Source organism: Mus caroli, chromosome 11 (genome assembly GCF_900094665.2).
Source record: "Mus caroli chromosome 11, CAROLI_EIJ_v1.1, whole genome shotgun sequence".
Lineage (NCBI taxonomy): Eukaryota > Metazoa > Chordata > Mammalia > Rodentia > Muridae > Mus > Mus caroli.
Genome location: NC_034580.1, coordinates 7864182 through 7885039, shown reverse-complemented (window position 1 = coordinate 7885039; position 20858 = coordinate 7864182). Strand labels below are relative to the sequence as shown.

At 37.4% G+C, this 20858-nt stretch overlaps 1 protein-coding gene and 2 pseudogenes across 2 annotated transcripts in view; 2 read left to right on the top strand and 1 right to left on the bottom strand.

The window, feature by feature from the left end:
- The window catches only part of Zpbp (zona pellucida binding protein), a 161924-nt gene that overhangs the window by 121499 nt on the left and 19567 nt on the right, over positions 1-20858 (top strand). The gene's annotated exons all lie outside the window — the stretch shown is intronic.
- LOC115032741 lies at positions 14752-14911 on the top strand (annotated as a pseudogene).
- Positions 17871-18779, bottom strand: LOC110306157 (annotated as a pseudogene).

The window sequence follows — 20858 nt, the reverse complement described above, 5'->3', positions numbered from 1 at the left end:
TGTTGTGGCTTCATTTTCATTAAACTCTAAAAAGTCTTAATTTCTTTCTTTATTCCTTCCTTGACCAAGGTATCATTGAGAAGTGTGTTGTTCAGTTTTCACGTGAAGGTTGGCTTTCTATTATTTATGTTGTTATTGAAGATCAGCCTTAGTCCATGGTGATCTGATAGGATGCATGGGACAATTTCAATATTTTTGAATCTGTTGTGGCTTGTTTTGTGACCAATTATGTGGTCAATTTTGGAGAAGGTACCATGAGGTGCTGAGAAGAAGGTATATCCTTTTGTTTTAGAATAAAATGTTCTATAGATATCTGTCAGATCCATTATTTTCATAACTTCTCATAGTTTCACTGTGTCCCTGTTTAGTTTCTGCTTCCATGATTTGTCCAATGATGAAAGTGTTGTATTGAAGTCTCCCACTATTATTGTGTGAGCTGCAATATGTACTTTGAGCTTTACTAAACTTTCTTTAATGAAAGTGGCTGCCCTTGCATTTGGAGCATAGATATTCAGAATTGAGAGTTCCTCTTGGAACAATTTACCTTTGATGAGTATGAAGTGTCCCCCCTTGTCTTTTTTTGACAACTTTGGGTTAGAAGTCGATTTCTTTCGATATTAGAATGGCTACTGCAGATTGTTTCTTCAGACCATTTGCTTGGAAAATTGTTTTCCAGCCTTTCATTTTAAGGTAGTGTCTGTCTTTTTCCCTGAGATGGGTTTCCTGTAAGCAACAAAATGTTGCATCCTGTTTGTGTAACCAGTCTGTTAGTCTATGTCTTTTTATTGGGGTATTGATTCCATTGATATTAAGAGATATTAAGGAAAAATAATTGTTGCTTCCTATTATTTTTGTTGTTAGATTTGGCATTCTGTTCTTGTGGCTGCCTTCTTTTAGGTTTGTTGAAGGATTAATTTTTTGCTTTTTCTAGGGCATAGTTTCTGTCCTTGTATTTTTGTTGTTGTTGTTGTTATCCTTTGAAGGGCTGGATTTGTGGAAAGATAGTGTGTGAATTTGGTTTTATCATGGAATACTTTGGTTTCTCAATCTATGGTAATTGAAAATTTGGCTGGGTATAGTAGCCTGGGCTGGCATTTGTGTTCTCTTAGGGTCTGTATAACATCTGTCCAGAATCTTCTAGCTTTCATAGTCTCTGGTGAAAAGTCTGGTGTAATTCTGATAGGCCTGCCTTAATATGTTACTTGACCCTTTTCTCTTACTGCTTTAATATTCTATCTTTATTTAGTGCATTTGTTGTTCTGATTATTATGTGTCGGGAGGAATTTCTTTTCTGGTCCAGTCTATTTGGAATTCTGTAGGCTTCTTGTATGTTCATGGACATCTCTTTCTTTAGGTTTGGGAAGTTTTCTTCTATAATTTTGTTGAAGATATTTGCTGGCCCTTTAAGTTGAAAATCTTCATTCTCATCTACTCCTATTATCCATAGGTTTGGTCTTCTCATTGTGTCCTCGATTTCCTGGATGTTTTGAGTTAGGATCTTTTTGCATTTTGCATTTTCTTTGATTGTTGTGCCCATGTTCTCTATGGATTCTTTTGCACCTGAGATTGTCTCTTCCATCTCTTGTATTCTGTTTCTGATGCTTGCATCTATGTTTCCAGATTTCTTTCGTAGGGTTTTATATCTCCAGTGTTGCCTCACTTTGGGTTTTCTTTATTGTGTCTACTCCCCTTTTTAGGTCCAGTATTGTTTTGTTCATTTCCGTCACCTGTTTGGATGTGTTTTCCTGTTTTTCTGTAAGGACTTCTACCTGTTTGGTTGTGTTTTCCTGTTTTTCTTTAAGGACTTGCAACTCTTTAGCTGTGTTCTCCTGTATTTCTTTAAGTGCGTTGTTAAAGTCCTTCTTGATGTCCTGTACCATCATCATGAGATATGCTTTTAAATCTGGGTCTAGGGGCTGGTGAGATGGCTCAGTGGGTAAGAGCACCCGACTGCTCTTCCGAAGGTCCAGAGTTCAAATCCCAGCAACCACATGGTGGCTTACAACCATCCGCAACGAGATCTGGCGCCCTCTTCTGGAGTGTCTGAAGACAGCTACAGTGTACTTACATATAATAAATAAATAAAATCTTTAAAAAAAAAAATAAAATAAATCTGGGTCTAGCTTTTCTGGTGTGTTGGGATGCCCAGGACTGGGCGAGGTGGGAGTGCTGCGTTCTGATGATGGTGAGTGGTCTTGGTTTCTTTTAGTAAGATTCTTACCTTTGCCCTTCAATATCTGTTAATCTCTGGAGTTAGTTGTTACAGTTGTCTCTGGTTAGAGATTGTTCCTCTCATGATTCCATTAGCCTCTATCAGCAGACCTGTGAGACTAGCTATCTCCTCTTGAGTTTCAGTCATCAGAGCACTCTCTGAAGGCAAGCTATCCTCTTACTGGGAAGGTGCACAGATATCTGGGATTCAGACCTTCCTCCTGGCAGAAGATGAAGGCCTGTCACAGAAGCTTTTAGCTTCTGTAGTCCACACTCTCCCCTGCACAAACTAGTCTCAGAGGGATCTGGCAACCAAGATGGCTTCCCCAGGTGCTCTGGCAAAGGCCTCCAGGGCAGGGCGACACCTCTCCTTTGGCAGGGGAAGTGTCCAGATGTTTGGAGCCTGAAACGGGGTCTGTCTCAGAAGCTGTCCTCTAGGGACCTTGGGTGTGTCTGCCGACTCTGTGCCCAGGTGACCCAGTGCTGGTGGTGACTGGAAGGGACTTGTGACCCTGGTCAGGCCAGGTTTCCTGCTTTCCTAATGCTGTCTCAGGTCCCGAATGATTGAATTGGAACAGAAGTTGTGTTCCACTCAATGGCGGTCCTACGATCACGTTGAGAGTCCTCTAGGGGACCTTGGGGGTGTCTGCAGACTCTGTGCCCAAGGTGACCTGGTTCTGGTGCCGACTGGAAGGAACTTGTGACTGATTTTTCTATTTTTCATGATGGTTGTGTCGATGTGTTCTCTGTTATCTTCTTCAGTTGAGATCCTCTCTGTCTTTTGTATCTTGTTGGTATGCTTACATCTGCAACTCCAGTCCTGTTTTCTTCCCTATGTTTCCCATTTCCAGTGCTGCTGTCTCCCTTATGTTTTCCTTAATGTTTCTATTTCCAATTTTAGATCCTGGATGTTTTACTTTCAATTCTTCACCTGTTTGTGTTCATCTGTATTTCTTTCAGAATTTATGTGTTTCCTCTTTAAGGGCTTCTACTTGTTTACTTGTGTTCTGTATTTCTTTAAGGGAGTTATTTATGTCCTTCTTAATGTCCTCTATCATCTTCATGAAATATGAATTTAGATCAGAAACTTACTTTATAGGTGTGTTGGGGTATCCAGGACTTACTGTAGTGGGATTACTGGGTTCAAATGTTGTCAAGTCAAATTGGTTTCTGTTGCTTATGTTGCTTATGCCACTCTCCATCTGGTTTTCTCTGGTGTTATCTGCCCTCCCTTTCTCTGACTAGAAGAGCCTATCCTTCCTGTGGTCCTGTGATCCTGATTGTGTCAGAGTACCACTGGCGTCACTGCAACTGGGGTATAGACCGTGTGGGGGCTTGGATCCATATTCAAGGCTCTGCTCCCAGCACTGGTGGAAACTCGAAGGTGTTCGGGTCTCTGGCTGGTTGGGGAAACTACACCCTAGGGACACAGGGGTTTCAGTTCCACTGGGTGTTGGAACAGGATTTGAGGGTCTCACCTGTTATCCTGGATATGTCAGAATGCCTGGGGAGTTGAGTTACAACTAGGTTGTGGGCTGTGTGGGTTTGGTTCCAGAGCTGAGGCTCTGTTCCTGGCACCTAAATGCTTCTTTAAATATAGAAAGATCAAAGATAGAAAATCAAATACTAGGAAAAAAAATAATCATAGGAAAAAGAAAAGAGTATAGTGTGTTGTAATTAATGAAATAGACCTTAGCAAGACATATAACTGCATATACAAAAGAGCATTAAGCAAAGATGAAGAAATAATTATCAAGAAAATCTAGTACTGTAGTAGTTTTAAATTTAGGTGTACTTAACAATAAAATTTAAGCTATACAACACAAGATTTTCAAGGAGCGTCACAAAAACTATATTGGAATTATAAAACTGAATATTTAAGGAAATCTGTGGATGTATTAGAATTTAACATCAAAAGATGTGTCATCAGAGTTAGCAAGATCATTCTCAAAAATATCTCACAAAATAACTCTGATATTAGAAAATATACTTTAGCTCCATTGAGATTAATTAACTTTGTTTATGAAAAGATACTACAGATAGAAAAAGGATAAAAGATAGTATTTGGGGATTGTGAAGTGCTATGTAATATTAAGGGTATATGTAAAAAAAAATGTGGAAAGCTTCTACATCATAGACTACAAAGCATAAATTAAAAGAGTCTGAACAGAGTCACTATACATGGATAGACAGTGGTGCTCCTAGAAGCCATAGGGTTTTAAACAAAAATTTCAATGCCCGATACTGGATATATCTATTTTTATCTTTTTGAGAAATCTCCACAATGAATTGCATACTGGCTATACCAGTTTGCACCCTACCCCAAGCAATGAGTAAGTGTTCCCCTTTTCTTGCATCTACTGTCATTCGTTTTTTAAATCTTGGTCATTATAATTAGGCTAAGAACAAGCCAAAAGTAGTTTTAGTTTACATTTCACTGATGGCTAAGGCTGATAAACATTTTTAGGTATTTCTCAGCCATTTATATTTCATCTTTTGAGGACCCAGCTACTTACTTTGGTATGTAAATATTTTTATTTAATCTTATTTAACTTATTCTTCCTGTCATATGTTGCATCCCAAACAGTTACCCCTCTTTCTCTCTCCCCCTGCCCACAGTCTCTTCTTAGCACCTCCCCTCTCCAGCAAATCCAATTATACCGTTGTTGCTTACTGCTTGGGTAGGCATGTTGGTTGTTATTCTCTTTTGGAAGCTTGCATGGTACATTTTGGCAGAGAGGAAGCTTTCATGTCAGTTCTAGTCAGGGGTCTTTGGTTCTTGTTAATTAACCGTCAACAACTGGGGGATAACCAAGGGTAATAGCCTATAATGCTTGGAGAATCACTTGTACAACCCTAAACAACAACTCAAAAGAGAGGGAGGAAAGATTGTAGGAGTCAGAGAGGATTGAAGATATCAGGAGGACGTGGCCCGCTGAAACAACTAAGCAGGGCTCATATGGACACACAGAGATGGATGCAGCAGGCACAGGACCTGCAAGCATCTGCAACAAGTTTTCTGCATATATGTTTTGGCTGTTAGTTTGGTGTGTTTGTGGAACTCTTAACAGTGGGAGCAGGAATTTTCTCTGACCTTTATTTGCTTTTATAACTTTTCCTCTGATTAGGTATCTTGTCTAGTCTCAATATTAGAGTCTTTTTCTTGTTGTATTTTATCTTGTTTTGTCATATTTGGTTGTAGTTTCATAGAAGCCTGCTCTTTATTGAAGGAAAATGGAGGAGGAGTGCATCTTGTGGGGAGAAAAGATGGGGAGTGGAGCTGGGAGGAGTGGAGAGAGGGGGAACGGTAGTCAGGGTATATTAGAATCTATTATAAATAATAAAATAAAATCTAAAAAAGATTGTTATTATTATTATACAGTAGAAAGTCAATAGTAGAATTCTCATATCTTTTTGTAACACCATTATTGCTTTCTAATTCCCTTTGTCCCTCCTTCTGTATTTATCTTTTCCCCTTCTCCCTAATTAACACCCTCTCTTTTCCCATTTGCCCAGTCATATCCTTCGTACCCTGTTGTTTCCCTCTCTATTCCTCCCAATAATTGCCCCCTTTTACTTTCCTGGTTTCTGCAGTAACTCCAAGATATGTACTCATATCTGAAGAACTGGCGCTAAGATTCTCTGATACGAGGACCATGTGACATTTGTCATTCTGGGTATGAGTTATCATACTTAATATGATCTTTTCTAGTTCTATGCATTTAACAGCAAAGTTCATGATTTCATTTTCTTTACAGCTAAACAGTATTTCACAGTACTAGATGTACCATATTTTCATTGCCCATCCATCTCTTTAAAGACATTTTTGTTATGACCATTTCCTAGCCATTGTGAATAAAGCAGTAGTAAACACAGATGAGTAAGTATCTATGCATTAGGATGTGGAGTCCTTTGGCCATATGTCAAGAAGTCTCTGGCTATATCATATGGTAGCTCTGCCTTTGCTTTTTGAGAATTTTTTCATGCTGGTTTTGCTGCTATAGCAGTTTGTAATCCTGATAACACGAAAGAGGGTTCCATTTTCCTCCATCCCCTCCATAATTTTTTGTTAGTTGTTTTGTTGATTTTTGCCATTCTTACTGGGGTGAAATCAAATCTCCGAGGTGTTTGAATTTACATTTTTGATAACTGATAGGGGTCATAAATTTTTTTGAGTTACTTCTTGGTCACATATTATTTTTTCTTTTTTACATCATTTTATTAAACTAATAATTTATTTTAAAATATACAACTCAGTATTGACATTTTTAAGTCATCAAAATAACTTATAATAGTTAAATGCCTATTAATATATATGATATCTACTGAAGCTAAAAGTAATATGCACTCAACCAGCTTTTCGTCTATTTGGAACATTAAACATGATAGAAGTAGAAAAAAATCTCTTATGAAGTCCTCTATGAAAGGAAATTTTGACAAGTTCCTGATTAAACAGACATTGTTCCATCTCCAAGGGAGAATACGCAGTATAACTATGGATTCATAGAATGACCTGGGTAGTGTTGCTTCTGTTTCTGTTTTGTGGAATAGTTTGAAGAGTATTGGCATTAGTTCTTCTTTGAAGGTAATACAGAATTCTGCACTAAACCTATCTGGTCCTGGGCTTTTTTGGTTGGGAGGCTTTTAATGACTGCTTCTAATTTTTTAGGGGTTATGGGACCTTTTAGATGGTTTATCTGATCCTGATTTAACTTTGGTACTTAGTATCTGTCTATAATATTGTCCATTTCATCCAGATTTTTCAGTTTTGTTGAATATAGACTTTTGTAGTAGGATCTGATGATTTTTTTTTAATTTCCTCAGTTTCTGTTGTTATATCTCCCTGTTCATTTCTGATTTTGTTAATTTGGATACTGTCTCTATGCCCTCTGGTTAGTCTGGCTAAGGGTCTATCTTGTTGATTTTCTCAAAGAACCAGCTCCTGGTTTTGTTGATTCTTTGTATATTTTTATTTCTACGTGGTGTATTTCAGCCCTGAGTTTGATTATTTTCTGCTGTCAACCCCTCTTTGGTTTATTTGATTCTTTTTGTTCCAGAGCTTTCAGGTGTGCTATCAAGCTGCTAGTTTCTTTTTGGAGGCACTCAGAGCTTTGTTTTCCTCTTAGCACTGCTTTTATTGTGTCCCATAAGTTTGGGTATGTTATTCCTTCATTTTCACTAAATTCTAAAACGTCTTTAATTTCTTTCTTGACCAAGTTATCATTGAGTCTGGACTCAGTCAGTCTCTCAACCCATGGGGAAACAGGGTTTTGGTAATCAGGTGGACAAGGAGTGGGCAAAAAGTGACAGACACTGATAAAGAGAGAGTACTGTATCTGAATTTTCTCAAAGCGAGCATCAGATTCATATTACAGAAGAAAACAAAGAAGTTAGGCGACACATCAGCCAAGGTACATTGAAGTTATCTGACACCAAAAAAGAGAAATGCATACATAAAGACTGGCAGGACCCAGGCAGTGGTTACAACTGAGATAAAAGGCAGCCCTTTCTAAAGTCAGTCCTCACAATAACCAGGTGAGGATTTTACACCTTAGTCACAATTTATGCTATTTTTCTGAGCCTTGTGAAAGCTTGCACCAGGGGTGTTCTGTTCCTGCTGACCTTTTCATGAATAATGAAATACTGTAATTCTTCCTTAAACCACAAACCTACTTCTTCCTAGGCCATTGTAAATTCTTGCATATGGGAGTAACTTGGCTGCTCTTTTAAGTGTTTGTATAGAATCTCCATTTGTCAGAAGAACTCACCATCTTTCTTCTAATATGTAATGTAGTCTGCCATACTTGACTGTAATGAGGGTTCTAAGTTTACTATTTTGAACTAGCCCTGAGATTGCTAGCTCCTATCCAGCAAACTGTGAGATGCCTGATTACTAACTGTCAACACTGGGGCATTTCGTCTGAATGAGTAACATTCTTACAAAATTCCAAGCCCAGGGTCGGCTCCAGAACTGCCTAGGGCATTGGTGAAGGCCAGGAAGCAAAGTTCAATCTATCTTAGGTATTTGACAAATTATTTCTTGGCAGCACCTATAATAAAACAATACTGAAAGAAAGCACACACATCCATTCACTGACTAACTCTAGGTCAAGTTTGGAGCATTCATTCTATGGGATGCCAAGGCTTCAGGAGACTAAGTTTCCATGAAACTTTTTGCCTCCGGACTGTGTCCAAGCTTTTGGGCTTGCCTCACAGACTTCACTGGAGTTGGTGTGGCAGTAGTGCATTGTTCAGCTTCCATGTGTATGTGGGCTTTCTGTTGTTGTTACTATTGAAGACCAGCCTTAGTCTGTGGTGTTCTAATAGGATGCATGGCATTATTTCAGTCTTCTTGTATCTGCTGAGGCCTATTTTGTGACCAATTATATGGTCAGTTTTGGAGAAGATACTGTAAGGTGCTGAGAATAATGTATATTCTTTTGTTTTAGGAAGAAATGCTCTATAGATATCTGTTACATCCATTTGGTTCATAACTTCTGTTAGTTTCAGAGTGTCTCTGTTTAGTTTATTTCCATGATCTGTCCATTGCTGAGAGTGAGGTGTTGAATTCTCCCACTATTATTGTGTGAGCTGTAATGTGTGCTTTGAGCTTTAGTAAAGTTTCTCTTATGAATGTGGATGCCCTTGAATTTGGAGCATAGATGTTCAGAATTGATAGAATTTTCCTTTGATGAGTATGAAGTTTCCTTCCTTTTCCTTTTTGATAACTTTTGGTTGAAAGTTGGTTTTATTCCATCCTAGACTCGCTACTCCAGCTTGTGTCATAGGACCATTTGCTCGGGAAAAAAAATTTCCCAGCCCTTTTCTCTGAGATAGTGTCTGTCTTTGACACTGAGGTACATTTCCTATATGCAGCAAAATGCTGGGTCCTGTTTACATATCCAGTTTGTTTTTCTATGTCTTTTTATTGGGGAACTGAGTCCATTGATGTTAAGAGTTATTAAGGAATAGTGATTGTTGCTTCCTGTTATTTTTGATGTTATTTTTATGTTTTTGTGGCTATCTTCTTTAGGGTTTGTTGAAAGGAGATTACTTTCTTGCTTTTTCTAGGGCATAGTTTCCCTCCTTGTGTTGGTGTTTTCCATCTATTATCCTTTGTAGGGCTAGATTTGTGGAAAGATATTGTATAAATTTGTTTTTGTCATGGAATATCTTGGTTTCTCCATCTATGGTAATTGAGAGTTTTGCTGGGTATAGTAGCCTGGGCTGGCATTTGTGTTCTCTTAGAGTCTGTATGACATTTGCCCAGTATCTTCTAGCTTTCATATTCTCTGGTGAGAAGTCTGGTGTAATTTTGATAGGTCTGCCTTTATGTGTTACTTGACCTTTTCCACTTATTGCTTTTAATATTCTTTCTTTGTAGGCTTCTTGTATGTTCATGGGCATCTCTTTGTTTAGATTAGGGAAGTTTTCTTCTATAATTTTGTTGAAGATATGTACTGGCCCTTTAAGTTGTTAATCTTCACTCTCTTCTACACCTTTTATCCTTAGATTTGTTATTCTCATTGTGTCCTGAATTTCATCACTGTTCTGGGTTGGGAGTTTTGTGCTTTTTGTATTTTCATTGTCTGTTGTGTCAATGTTTTCGATGGTATCTTCTGCACCTGAGATTCTTTCTTCTATGTCTTGTATTCTGTTGGTGATGCTTGTATCTATGACTCTTGATCTCTTTCCTAGGTTTTCTGTCTCTAACGTTGTCTCCCTTTGTGATTTCTTTATTGTTTCTTTTTACATTTTTAGATCCAGGAAGGTTTTGTTCACTTCCTTCATCTTTTTTATTATGTTTTCCTGTAATTCTTTAAGGGATTTTTGTGTTTCCTCTTTAAGGGCTTCTGCATGTTTACCTGTGTTCTCCTGTATTTCTTTAAGGGAGTTATTTATGTCTGTCTTAAAGTCACCTGTCATCATCATGAGTTGTGATTTTAAACTAGAGTTTTGCTTTTCTGGTGTGTTAGAGTATCGAGGACATGCTTTGGTGGGAGAACTGGTTTCTGATGATGACAAGTAGCCTTGGTTTCTGTTGCTCGTGTTCTTGCCCTGTCTCTCACCATCTGGTTACCTCTGGTGTGTTAGCTGGTCTTGCTGTTTCTGACTGTGGATTGTCCCTCCTGCAAACCTGTGTGTCAGTACTCCTGGGAGACCAGTTCTGTCTGGGTGGAATTTTGGTATGGAGACCTGTAGCACAGGGTCAGCTCCAGGGTGCAGATGGACACTGGAGGTATCCTGTCCTGGCTGTTCCTTGGTGTCCTGATGGCTTTGGGCGGGTTCCTCTTGGGCCAGAATTTTGAGCACATGTTATGGTCTTAGGTGTGCTCACAGTTGTGTATGCACTCTTGGGAGACTAGCTCTCTCATGGTGGAATTTTGGGTATGGAGCACTGTGGTACAGGATCAGCTATGGGTTCAGACAAAAACTGGAAGGATCCTGTCCCAGGCTGTTCCTCTGTTCCTGTGTCCTGAAGTCTCTGAGCAGGTCCCTGTGAGAAGAAGTGGTGGTCTTTCCTGTGCTAACTGGCATGTCAGCATTATTTTTTCTCTGCTCAAATTCCAGGCACAGTTTTTAAATGGGCCAGTTGTTGTTGAATATAAATTATGGATATTAGTATTTTTTAAGATTTATAATTGACAGATTATCTCCCATTTGATGGGCTTCCTCTTTACTTAGGGACTAAGACAACCCTTGCTCCATTTGTTAGAGTTCCCACATGAAGACCGAGCTCCACATTTCTTACAAATGTGTAGGGTGTCTAGGTCCAGCCCCTATATACTCCCTGTTCTGTGGTTCAGTCTCTGTGAGTGCCCATGGGTCCAGGTCTTCTTGGGGTGTCCTTGACCTTTTCTTGGGATGTCCTTGCTCAATTCTATCCCTGACTCTCCCTGTAGACTCCTCAAACATTGCCTGATGTTTGGCTGTGGGTCTTTGCATCTGCCTCTATCCACTGCTAGATAAAGCTTCTCAGGAGACAGTTAAGCTAGGTTCCTGTCCGCAAGCATAGCAGAGTATCATTAATAGTGTCAGGGGTTGGCTGTCTCACGTGGGATTGTTCTCTATTTGGAGCAGTTATTGATTAGCTGTATACTCACTCTCTGTTCCATCTCACTTCTCATCTCATAGGCAAGACAATTTTTGAGCTGAAGATTTTGTTAATGTCCCTGTACCTCCTCTGGAAGTCCTGCCTGGCTATAGGAGGTGGTCAGTTCATTCTCTATATGCCCCTATTGTAGAAATCTCACCTAGGGTCAAACCCATATCCTCCCTGTATCCCCCACCCCACCATCCTAGTCCTCCAGCCCCCCACTAATTTCTGTTCTCACTCCTAGCCCTCTCCTTACCCACTTCTCCACACACCTGATCACCATCCGGAGTGAGATTTATGCATCCTCCCTTGGGACCTCCTTATTATCCAGGTTCTTTCGGTCTGTGGATTGTAGCATGGCTATCCTGCACTTTATGGCTAATGTCCACTTATAAGTGAGTACAAACCACATCAGTCAGTCTGGCTCTGGGTAACCTTACTCAGGATAATATTTTCAAGTTCCATCCATTTGCCTGGAAAATTCATACTGTCTTTATTTTGAATAATGGTATATCGTTCTATTTTGTAGATGCACTATATTTTCTTTATCCATTCTTCAGTTGAGGGACAACTAGATTGTTTCCAGTGTTTGACTATTACAAATAAAGCTGCTAAAAGAACATAGCTGAGCAAGTGTGTTTGTGGGATAGTGGAGCATCTTTTGGGTATATGTCCAGAAATGGTATAGGTGGATATGCTCAGTTTTCTGAGAAATGCCAAATGATTTCCAAAATGGTTATAGAAGTTTGCAAGATTTTGATCTTAGCCATTTTGGCAGGGGTAAGTTGGAATCCCAGAGTCATTTTGATTTGCATTTTCCTGATGAATAAGGAAGTTGAACATTTCTTTAAGTGTTTCACAGCCATTCGAGATTCTTCTCTTGAGAATTTTTTTGTTTAGTTCTGTACCCCATTTTTAAATTGGGTTAATCATTTTGTTTGTGTCTAATTTCTTAAATTCTTCATATAATTTGCATATTAGCCTTTTATCATGTATAGGGTTGGTGGAAAATCTTTCCCTAATCTGTAGGCTGCCATTATGATGTATTGACAGTATCATTTGCCTTACAGAAGCTTCAGTTTCATTAGGTCCCATTTATCAATTATTGACTTTAGAACCTGAGCCATTGGTGTTTTGTTCAGGCAGTTGTCTCCTAATCAATATGTTCAAGGCAATTACACAGTTTCTGTTCTATTAGATTTAGTATATCTGGTTTTATGTTGGTGTCTTCAACCCATTTAGACTTGAGTTTTGTGCAGGGTGTCAAATTTTTGTCTACTTTTATTCTTCTGCATTCAGGCATCTGGTTACACAAGCACAATTTTTAAGAATTCTCTTTTTCCATTGTATAGTTCTGGCTTCTTTTCCAACATGAAGTTCCCATAGGAATGTGGGCTTATTTCAGGATCTTTGTTTTGAGTCCATTGATCAACCTGTCTATTTCTATACTTACACCATGAAGTTTTTTATTACTATTGCTCCGTAATACAGCTTAATGTCAGGGATAGTGATATCTTTAGAAGTTCTTTATTGTACAGGATTGTTTTATCTATCTTGTTTTTTTTTTTTTCTTGTTGCTGTTTTTCCATATGAAATTGAAAATTTCTCTTTGAAGATCTGCAAAAAATGTGTGGAATTTTGGTGGTAATTGCATTGAATATGTAGATTGCTCTTGGTTATAAATGGTGGTATTTAAAAAATTTTAAGCTCACTTATTGTTTGTATAGAGGAGGGCTACTGCTTTTTTTTAATTAATTTAATATTTAGTCACTTTACTGAAGAAGTTTATCAACTGTAGGTGTTTTCTGGTAGAATTTTGGGGGTCATTTATGTATACAATCATATCATCTATGAATAGTGATACTTTGATTTCTTCCTTTTGAATTTGTATTCTCTTGATCTCCTTTAGTCATCTTATTGCTCCAGATAGAAGTTAAAGTACTATATTCAAGAGATACAGAAAGAGTAGACAGCCTTACCTTGTCCCTGATTTTAGTGGAATTGCTTTACGTCTCTCCCAATTTAATAGTGTTGTCTATTTGCTTGCTGTACATCACCATTATTGTATTTAGGAATTTGCCTTGTACCTGATCTCTCCCTCTTTTAACATGAAGGGCTCTTAAATTTCGTTAAATGCTTTTCCATCACCTAATTAAATGATTATGTGGGTTTTTTCTTTCAGTTTGTTTATATGAATTACACTGATGGATTTTCCATATATGGAACCATCCTTGCATGCCTGGGATGAAGCCTAATGGATTACAGTGGATGATGTTTTTGATGTGTTTTTGAATTCAGTTTGTGAGTATTTTACTGGGTAGATTTGAATTGATGTACATAAGGGAAACTGGTCTAAAATTCTCTTTCTGTGTTGAGTTTTTGCGTAGTTAGGTATCAGAGTGACTGTGGCCTCATAGAATGAGTTTGGCAATGTTCTTTCTGTTTCTGCTTTGTGGAATAATTTGAGGAGTATTGGTAATAGCTCATCTTCAATAGTCTGGTAAAATTCTGCACTAAATCCATCTGTCCCTATGCATTTTTTTGGATGGGAGATTTTAATGACTGCTTCTATTTCCTTAGAGGTTATAGGGCAATATAAGTAGTTTACCTGATCTCTATTTAACTTTGGTATGTAGCATCTATCTAGACAATCATCCATCGCGTTTAGATTTTCCAGTTTTCTGCGGCTAAGGCTTTTGAAGTAAGAAATAATGACGTTTTGAATTTCCTCAGTGTCTTTTCGTTTCTGGTTTTGTCAATTTGGATTCATATTCTCTCTCTCTCTCTCTCTCTCTCTCTCTCCCTCTCAGGTGTGTTTGCTTCCTTTTGTTCTAGAGGTTTCAGGTGTGCTGTTAAGTTGCTAGTATGAGATCTCTTCAACTTCTTATAAAGGCACTTAGTGCTATGAACTTTATTTTTAGCACTGCTTTTATTGTGTTCCATAAGTTTGGGGATATTGTTCCTTCATTTTTATTGAATTCTAGAAAATCTTTATTTTATTTCTTTATATCTTCTTTGACCCAATAGTAATTGAATAGAGAGTGTTCAGTTTTCATGACTTTGTAGACTTTCTGTTGTTTCTTTTGTTGTTGAATTCCAGCTTTAATGCACGGTGATCTGATAAAATGCAAAGCACTAATTCAGTCTTTTTGCATCTATTGAGGCTTGCTTTATGATGGAGTATATTGTCAATTTTGGAGAAGATTCTATGAGTTGCTGGGAAGAAATTATATTCTTTGATGTCTGGGAAAAATGTTCCGTAGGTATCTGTTAGTCCAATTTGTTTCATGTCATCCATTATTTTCATTATTTCTCTGTTTAGTTTCTGTTTCAATGACCTATCCATTGGTGAGAGTTGGGTGTTGAAGTCTCCCACTATGAATGTGTGACCTTCCATGTGTGATTTAAGCTTTAGTAGTCTTTCTTTTAAGAATGTGGATTCCATCGCTTCTCGGCCTTTTGGCTAAGATCAAGTGTAGAATGTGGACTCCCTTGAATTAGGGGCATAGGTAATTAGAATTGAGATGTCATTTTGGTGGATTTTTCTTTAATGGGTATGAAGTGTCCTTCCCTATCTGTTTTGACTACTTTGGTTGAACATCTATTTTGATAGGTATTAGAATGGCTATTCTAGTGGGGTTTTTTGGTTTTTTTTTTTTTTTGTTTTGTTTTTTTTATCCAGCTTGTTTCTTAAGTCCATTTGCTTGAGTTGGGGTTTCCTCTGAGTATCCTCTATAGAGCTTTGATTAGTGGAATGATACTGTTTAAATTTGGTTTTGTCATGGAATATCTTATTAGTTTCTCCATTTATGGTGGTTGAAAGTTTTGCTCAGTATAGTAGTCTGGGCAGACATCTGTGGTCTGTTAAGAATCTGCAAGAAATCGTTCTTTCCAGGACCTTCTGGCTTTTAGTGGCTGTGTTGAGAAGTTAGGTGTCATTCTGATCACTCTCTCTTTACATGTTAGATGTTAGCTCTTTTACGTTGTAGCTTTTAACATTCCTTCTTTTCTTGCTGTTTCAATATTTTAATAGTTATAAGTTCTTACATTTAAATATTTGATACATTTTTAGTTAACCATTCATACATGATATGGGACAGGGGTCCAGCTTTATTATTTGGTGTAGATATTTAGTTGTAAAATCATCAGCTGTTGAAAAGACTGTTTTCCCCATTCAAATAGTCTTGGCATGTTTGTTAAAAAACAGTTCACCATATACATATGCATTCATTTCTGGACTCAATTCTATTCACTATTAATGGAGAATACTATTTGAAGTCTAGCATCTTGGTGCCAAGTATGCTCATTAGCTACGGAACCAGCCATTTCTATTCTCTTAATGGGTAGAGGTATGAAGTAGAGGTATACAGACATATTGATCATTCTCTCAATATATACGTACATGTAATTCCCTTTTTAAAATGATATCAACTTTTTCTATTTAACACCACAGGGAATAATTTTATATTTCCTTTTTTACATACCTGTAAATAATGTTTCAAGTATGAAAAGACTATCTTCAATTTTCCTGAAAACATACTTATTTGCTCAATCATTTTACTTAGTGTAAGAGATCATTTTCTTCTCTTCATTCTAATTCTGAGAGTACTGATACAGGACAACTTTCACTAGATCTTGTTCCTGCTCTGCTGCTGCAAGGCTAAGAACTCTTATGTCTTTACGAAGTAGTCCCAACCAGTAGGAACCTTGATACCCTACCTGCCCATTCTTCTTTATGCGTACCTATTCTACATATTACAACTCTGATTAGATTACAAAAAAAATTCGAACTGTAGTAACTCAATGCAAATAGTGTAATAGGTAATAGAGATGTTGGGGTTGCCTGTCTAGATTGCAGTTTTTGCATAGCATATTGATACTCGTTACTGAGGTAAGAAAAATAAGAGAATATAGATTAAGCCAAAAATATGTTCAGATTTAGATTTATCAAATTCAAGGTGGCAATAAGACTGTCTAGTAACAATATAGTAACTCAAAAATCTAAGTCTGGAGTTCTCTTAGAGAGAAATGGATTTGTTTGTAACTTCATAGAGAGGCTTATGAATGAATTTTGGAAAGGACAGCCTGGGAATAGAAAATAATAAAGTATGTGATAACAAAAACCGAAAGTGGTAGATTTGGAAGAATGATGAAAGTATCAAGCCAGTATTTTCTTTTTTATCACCTACCTTCCCCACCCTTTTTTTCTGAAGCAAGGTCTCAATGGGCTAGGAACTATATAATTTAGAATGGCTCTAAACTTGTAATTTTCCTGCTTCTGCCTCCTGATTGTAGGTGTGTGGCACTACATTTGGCTCATTCATCACTTTAATTATTTCATAAAGTGGAATCTTACTTCCTGTTCACTTCTACATTTTTACATGTATTGATTTTTATGTATATAAATCTATAAAGTGTTAGCACAGGAGCAGAGGTATATATTAAAAACTAAATTTAAGGTACAAAACTGTTTTATCAGCCTAAATTAACTTTTATGTCACATTGTAGTAAGGATACATATCCTATACAGTGTCTATTCCCTGACTCTGGAAATCATTAATCCGTTCTTGTCATTAATTCTGACATTTAAACAGTGCTCTAGAAATGCAACCATACAGTAAGTGATCTTTTAAGACTGGCATTTTTTTCCATTTACTATAATTGCCCAAAGGCTCAACATATTAGCAGTATGTTCCTTTCCACTACATAGTATTAGTCCATAGTAAGACTGGTTTGTTGAGCTATTTACTCACTGTAGAATATTTGTTTTTTTTTTCTAATTTGCAGCTATTACATATACAGCTGCCAAGAAGAAAATTTGTAAAAGTTTTTGTGCCAAGACAGTAATGACTGCTAAGTGTATGTTTAACTTCAAAAAAAAAATTCCAAACTCTTCTATCTAGTAGCTGTATTTTTACATTCCTGTCATTGGTGTATGAGCATCCTAGTTTGCATCCTAAAGAGTATTTTGTATTTTCACTATTTTTTCTATAACAGTCCTACTAAGTAAATGCCACACCATGTTGTAGTTTTAAGTTGCAATTTTTACAACTTGTTTTCATTTTCTACTGGTATTGTTTATTTTTGAATTTTAAGCATATATTTTTCATTGATCAGATATTACATGGTTTCCTCTTAATATTTTTGTAGAATAGAAAGTTTTAGTTTTGATGAAGTCCAGTATATCTATTTTGTATACCTGTGAAATTGTGCTTTTGAGTTGAATATTAAGTACTTAACTCCTGAAGTTTTCTTTTGAATTATTTTTTTCTGTTTTCTGTAGTACATTTAAATCCATGATACATTTGGAGGTACTTTTAGAATATATTTTGTTGGCTATGGAGGTTAAATTTGTGAAATGACTTTTTTCTTCCTTGAATCACATTTGTACTTTTTCAAATCAGTTAAGCATATTATTGTGGGTTTATTTCTGAATTTTCTTTCCTGTTGCATTGATTGTTCTGCAAATATTATAGTATCTTGATTACTGGAGCTTTATAATAAGTCTTGAAGTTATATAATGTAGACCCTTCCACTTTATCTTTTTCAAAATTGATTTAGTTTAATAAATTGTATGCCGGGTATTTTCATCTGCCCACATTTTTTTTCTCCTGCTTGATTCTAGGGAAGACAGCTCTTTCATAAACTCTTCCTTTTCTTGTTGCAACTCTTACAAATGCTGTTGGTTTTGTTCCAATCTGTCCTCCAACCACTGCAAGTAGAGGCCCACTGATTGTGGATATCTGACTGCACAAATTCTTGGTAAATACTGAACCATTATTGGTCACCGAGTCCACATGTGTAAGGCTGTGAATCCTTCTATATGCATCCTGTTCTTCCTGACACAGGATGTTTAGCAGCGGTACCACAAATTCAAGGCATACTTTCCCAATAGTGATATGAGGTACAATAAGGATTAGGATTTCATTTCTTTCATAATCTGAGAGTTTTGAGGCTTGTATGGATTGGAAGGAAGTGTAGAGTACCCAACCAGTCTTTGTGTTTTTGTCTTCTATGAAACAGGAAAAAATAAGTCCTACAAAGCCTCAATCCACCATTTGGTACATGGCTTGTATACCATCAACAGGTGAAGGCCAAACAGTTATATGAGTGTGGGAATGGTACCAGCCAACAACTCTCATGTTAGTTCAGCCAACCTTTCTGCCTCTGTTGAGGCTGCAGACAACTGCTCTGGAGAAATTTCTACATGGTCTTTTCTCTTTTCAGAATGCTGCAAGATGATGACAGAATGTATATGAACAATTTTGGTGGTATCCATCTTTTCTAGAACTATGCACATTTCAGTTCCAGTGTATGTAAATTTGGAGTCACTCCTTATGTCTTCATTCAACTCCCCTATACATATACCTATCACCTCCTCCTTTTCTGTGCTCAGAGCATGGTTGAGACAAACTAGGAAAGCATCAGATTCAAGATGAAGCACCTGCACCACCATCTTCTTTCCACTCATGTCCCTTAACATTCTTTCTTTGTTCTGTACATTTGGTGTTTTGATTATTATGTCATGGGATTTTCTAGTCCAATCTATTTAGTGTTCTGTAAGCGTCTTATATACATTTATAGGCATCACTTTCTTTAGGTTACAGAAATTTTCTTCTTTTAGCTAGGAATCTTCACTCTCTTCTATTCCTCATTATTCTTAGGTTTGGTCTTTTCATTGTGTCCTGAATTTACTGGATTTTTGCATCACTAGGTTTTTACACTATGAATTTTATTTGGCCATTGTGTCAATATATCCTATGGTATTGTCTACACCTGAAATTCTTTCTTCTGTCTCTTGTACTCTGTTTGTGATGCTTGCATCTCTAACTCCTGATCTCTTTCCTTAGGTTTTCTATTTCCAGGGTTGCCTCCATTTGTGATTTCTTTACTCTTTCTCTTTCCATTTTTCAGTTTTGGACCATTTTTTTTCAATTCCTTCACTTGTTTGCCTGTGTTTTCCTGTATTTCTTTAATTGAGGTATTTATATCCTCCTTAAAGGCCTCTGTTATCTTTATGAGATGGGCTTTTAGGTAAGCTTCTTGCTTTTCAAGTGTGTTAGCATATCCAGGGCTTGACATGGCAGAAGAACTGCGTCCTTATGATGCCAAATTACACTGGCTATGTTGCTTATGCTCTTGTGCTTGCCTCTTGCTGTCTGGTTATTTCTGGTGTTAAGTGGCCTGGGTATCTCTGACTGGAGCCTGCCTTCTTGGAAACAGGTAGAGCTCTGTGACATGGGTTAGAGTACACCTTCTGGGAAGTAGACTGTACTGTCTCTGTTTTGGGAGTGAGTGCTCTGGTGTCCCTGGTTAGAGCAGGCTTCCTGTTTTCCTGACCTGGAAATTCCCCTGTGACCTGGTTATGAGAGACCTCCTGGGAGACAGGCAGGCTGTGAGGTGTGGGAAATGAGGAAGCATGCCGATCTACTCTGGCAGAAGTACAGACCTGTGTCCCTGGTTATAGCTGATAGTCTGGGAGACCTAAAGACTATGGGGTGGAGAGAGGGGCAGACATGCTGATATGCCTTGGCAAAGGTGCAGACCAGAAGGGAGATGGAGTCCTCATGGAGGGGAGGGGTTCTGTGTCTGCTGGGCTCTGTAGGGGTCCCTGCTGGAGTGGATATTTGGACAGGGATCTCACCTCTGTCTCTGGTTATGGCAAATCTCTTAGGATATCTGCAAACAGTGGTGTGGGGAGAGGGGGAGACATAGGGATCAGCCCTGGTGGGGTTGAAGACTGGAAGGGCAAAATCTATTTTCAGTAAACACTTACTAGGTCAAGCACACAAATTCTAAATACTGATCTATGAAATCATTGTTCTCTTATATTGATTTCCTTGCATTACTCTCTTAATAGTTTAATTTAACTGAATATACATGAATATATATATATATATATATATGTATACACAGATATATGCACCATTACAGACATATTAGAACTGTTTGATCCATTTTATTATATAAAAAATGTGTAAAGGCCTTTTTGAAGTAATATTACTGTTAAGTAAACATATGATTCTAATCGCTCTTTTTAAATTTCTGTTTTGTAATTAACTCTTCATATTGAAAAAAGACTGTTTTCCTTGATATTTGGATAGAATATCTGTAGATACAGTAAATCAGTTTGATGTATGATATCAAATGATGCTGCTGTTTTTCTGTTTAATTTTTTGTTCAAATGTCCTGTCTGTTGGAGAAGATGGGGTATTCAAATTACCTACTGCCAAAAGATTGATATTAATCTGTGTCTTTAAATTCAATAGTAGATTAATGTTTTATGAAGTTAGGTGCCCCAGGGTTTGGTGCATATATGTTTATCTCTTCTGATTAGTTTTAGTTTGAAGTCTGTTTTGTCAAATAACAGGATAGTGAAGCCTACTTGCTTTTAGGTCCCACTTGATTGGAGTGATTTTGTCTATCATTTTAGTCTAAGACAATGCCTATCATTAAAACTAAGATTTATGGTGTATTCCGGGTCCCTCAGAGACCAGTCTGCTCAGGACAGTGTGCGGGCTGCAGAAGCAACATAGCTTCTGGAACAGGG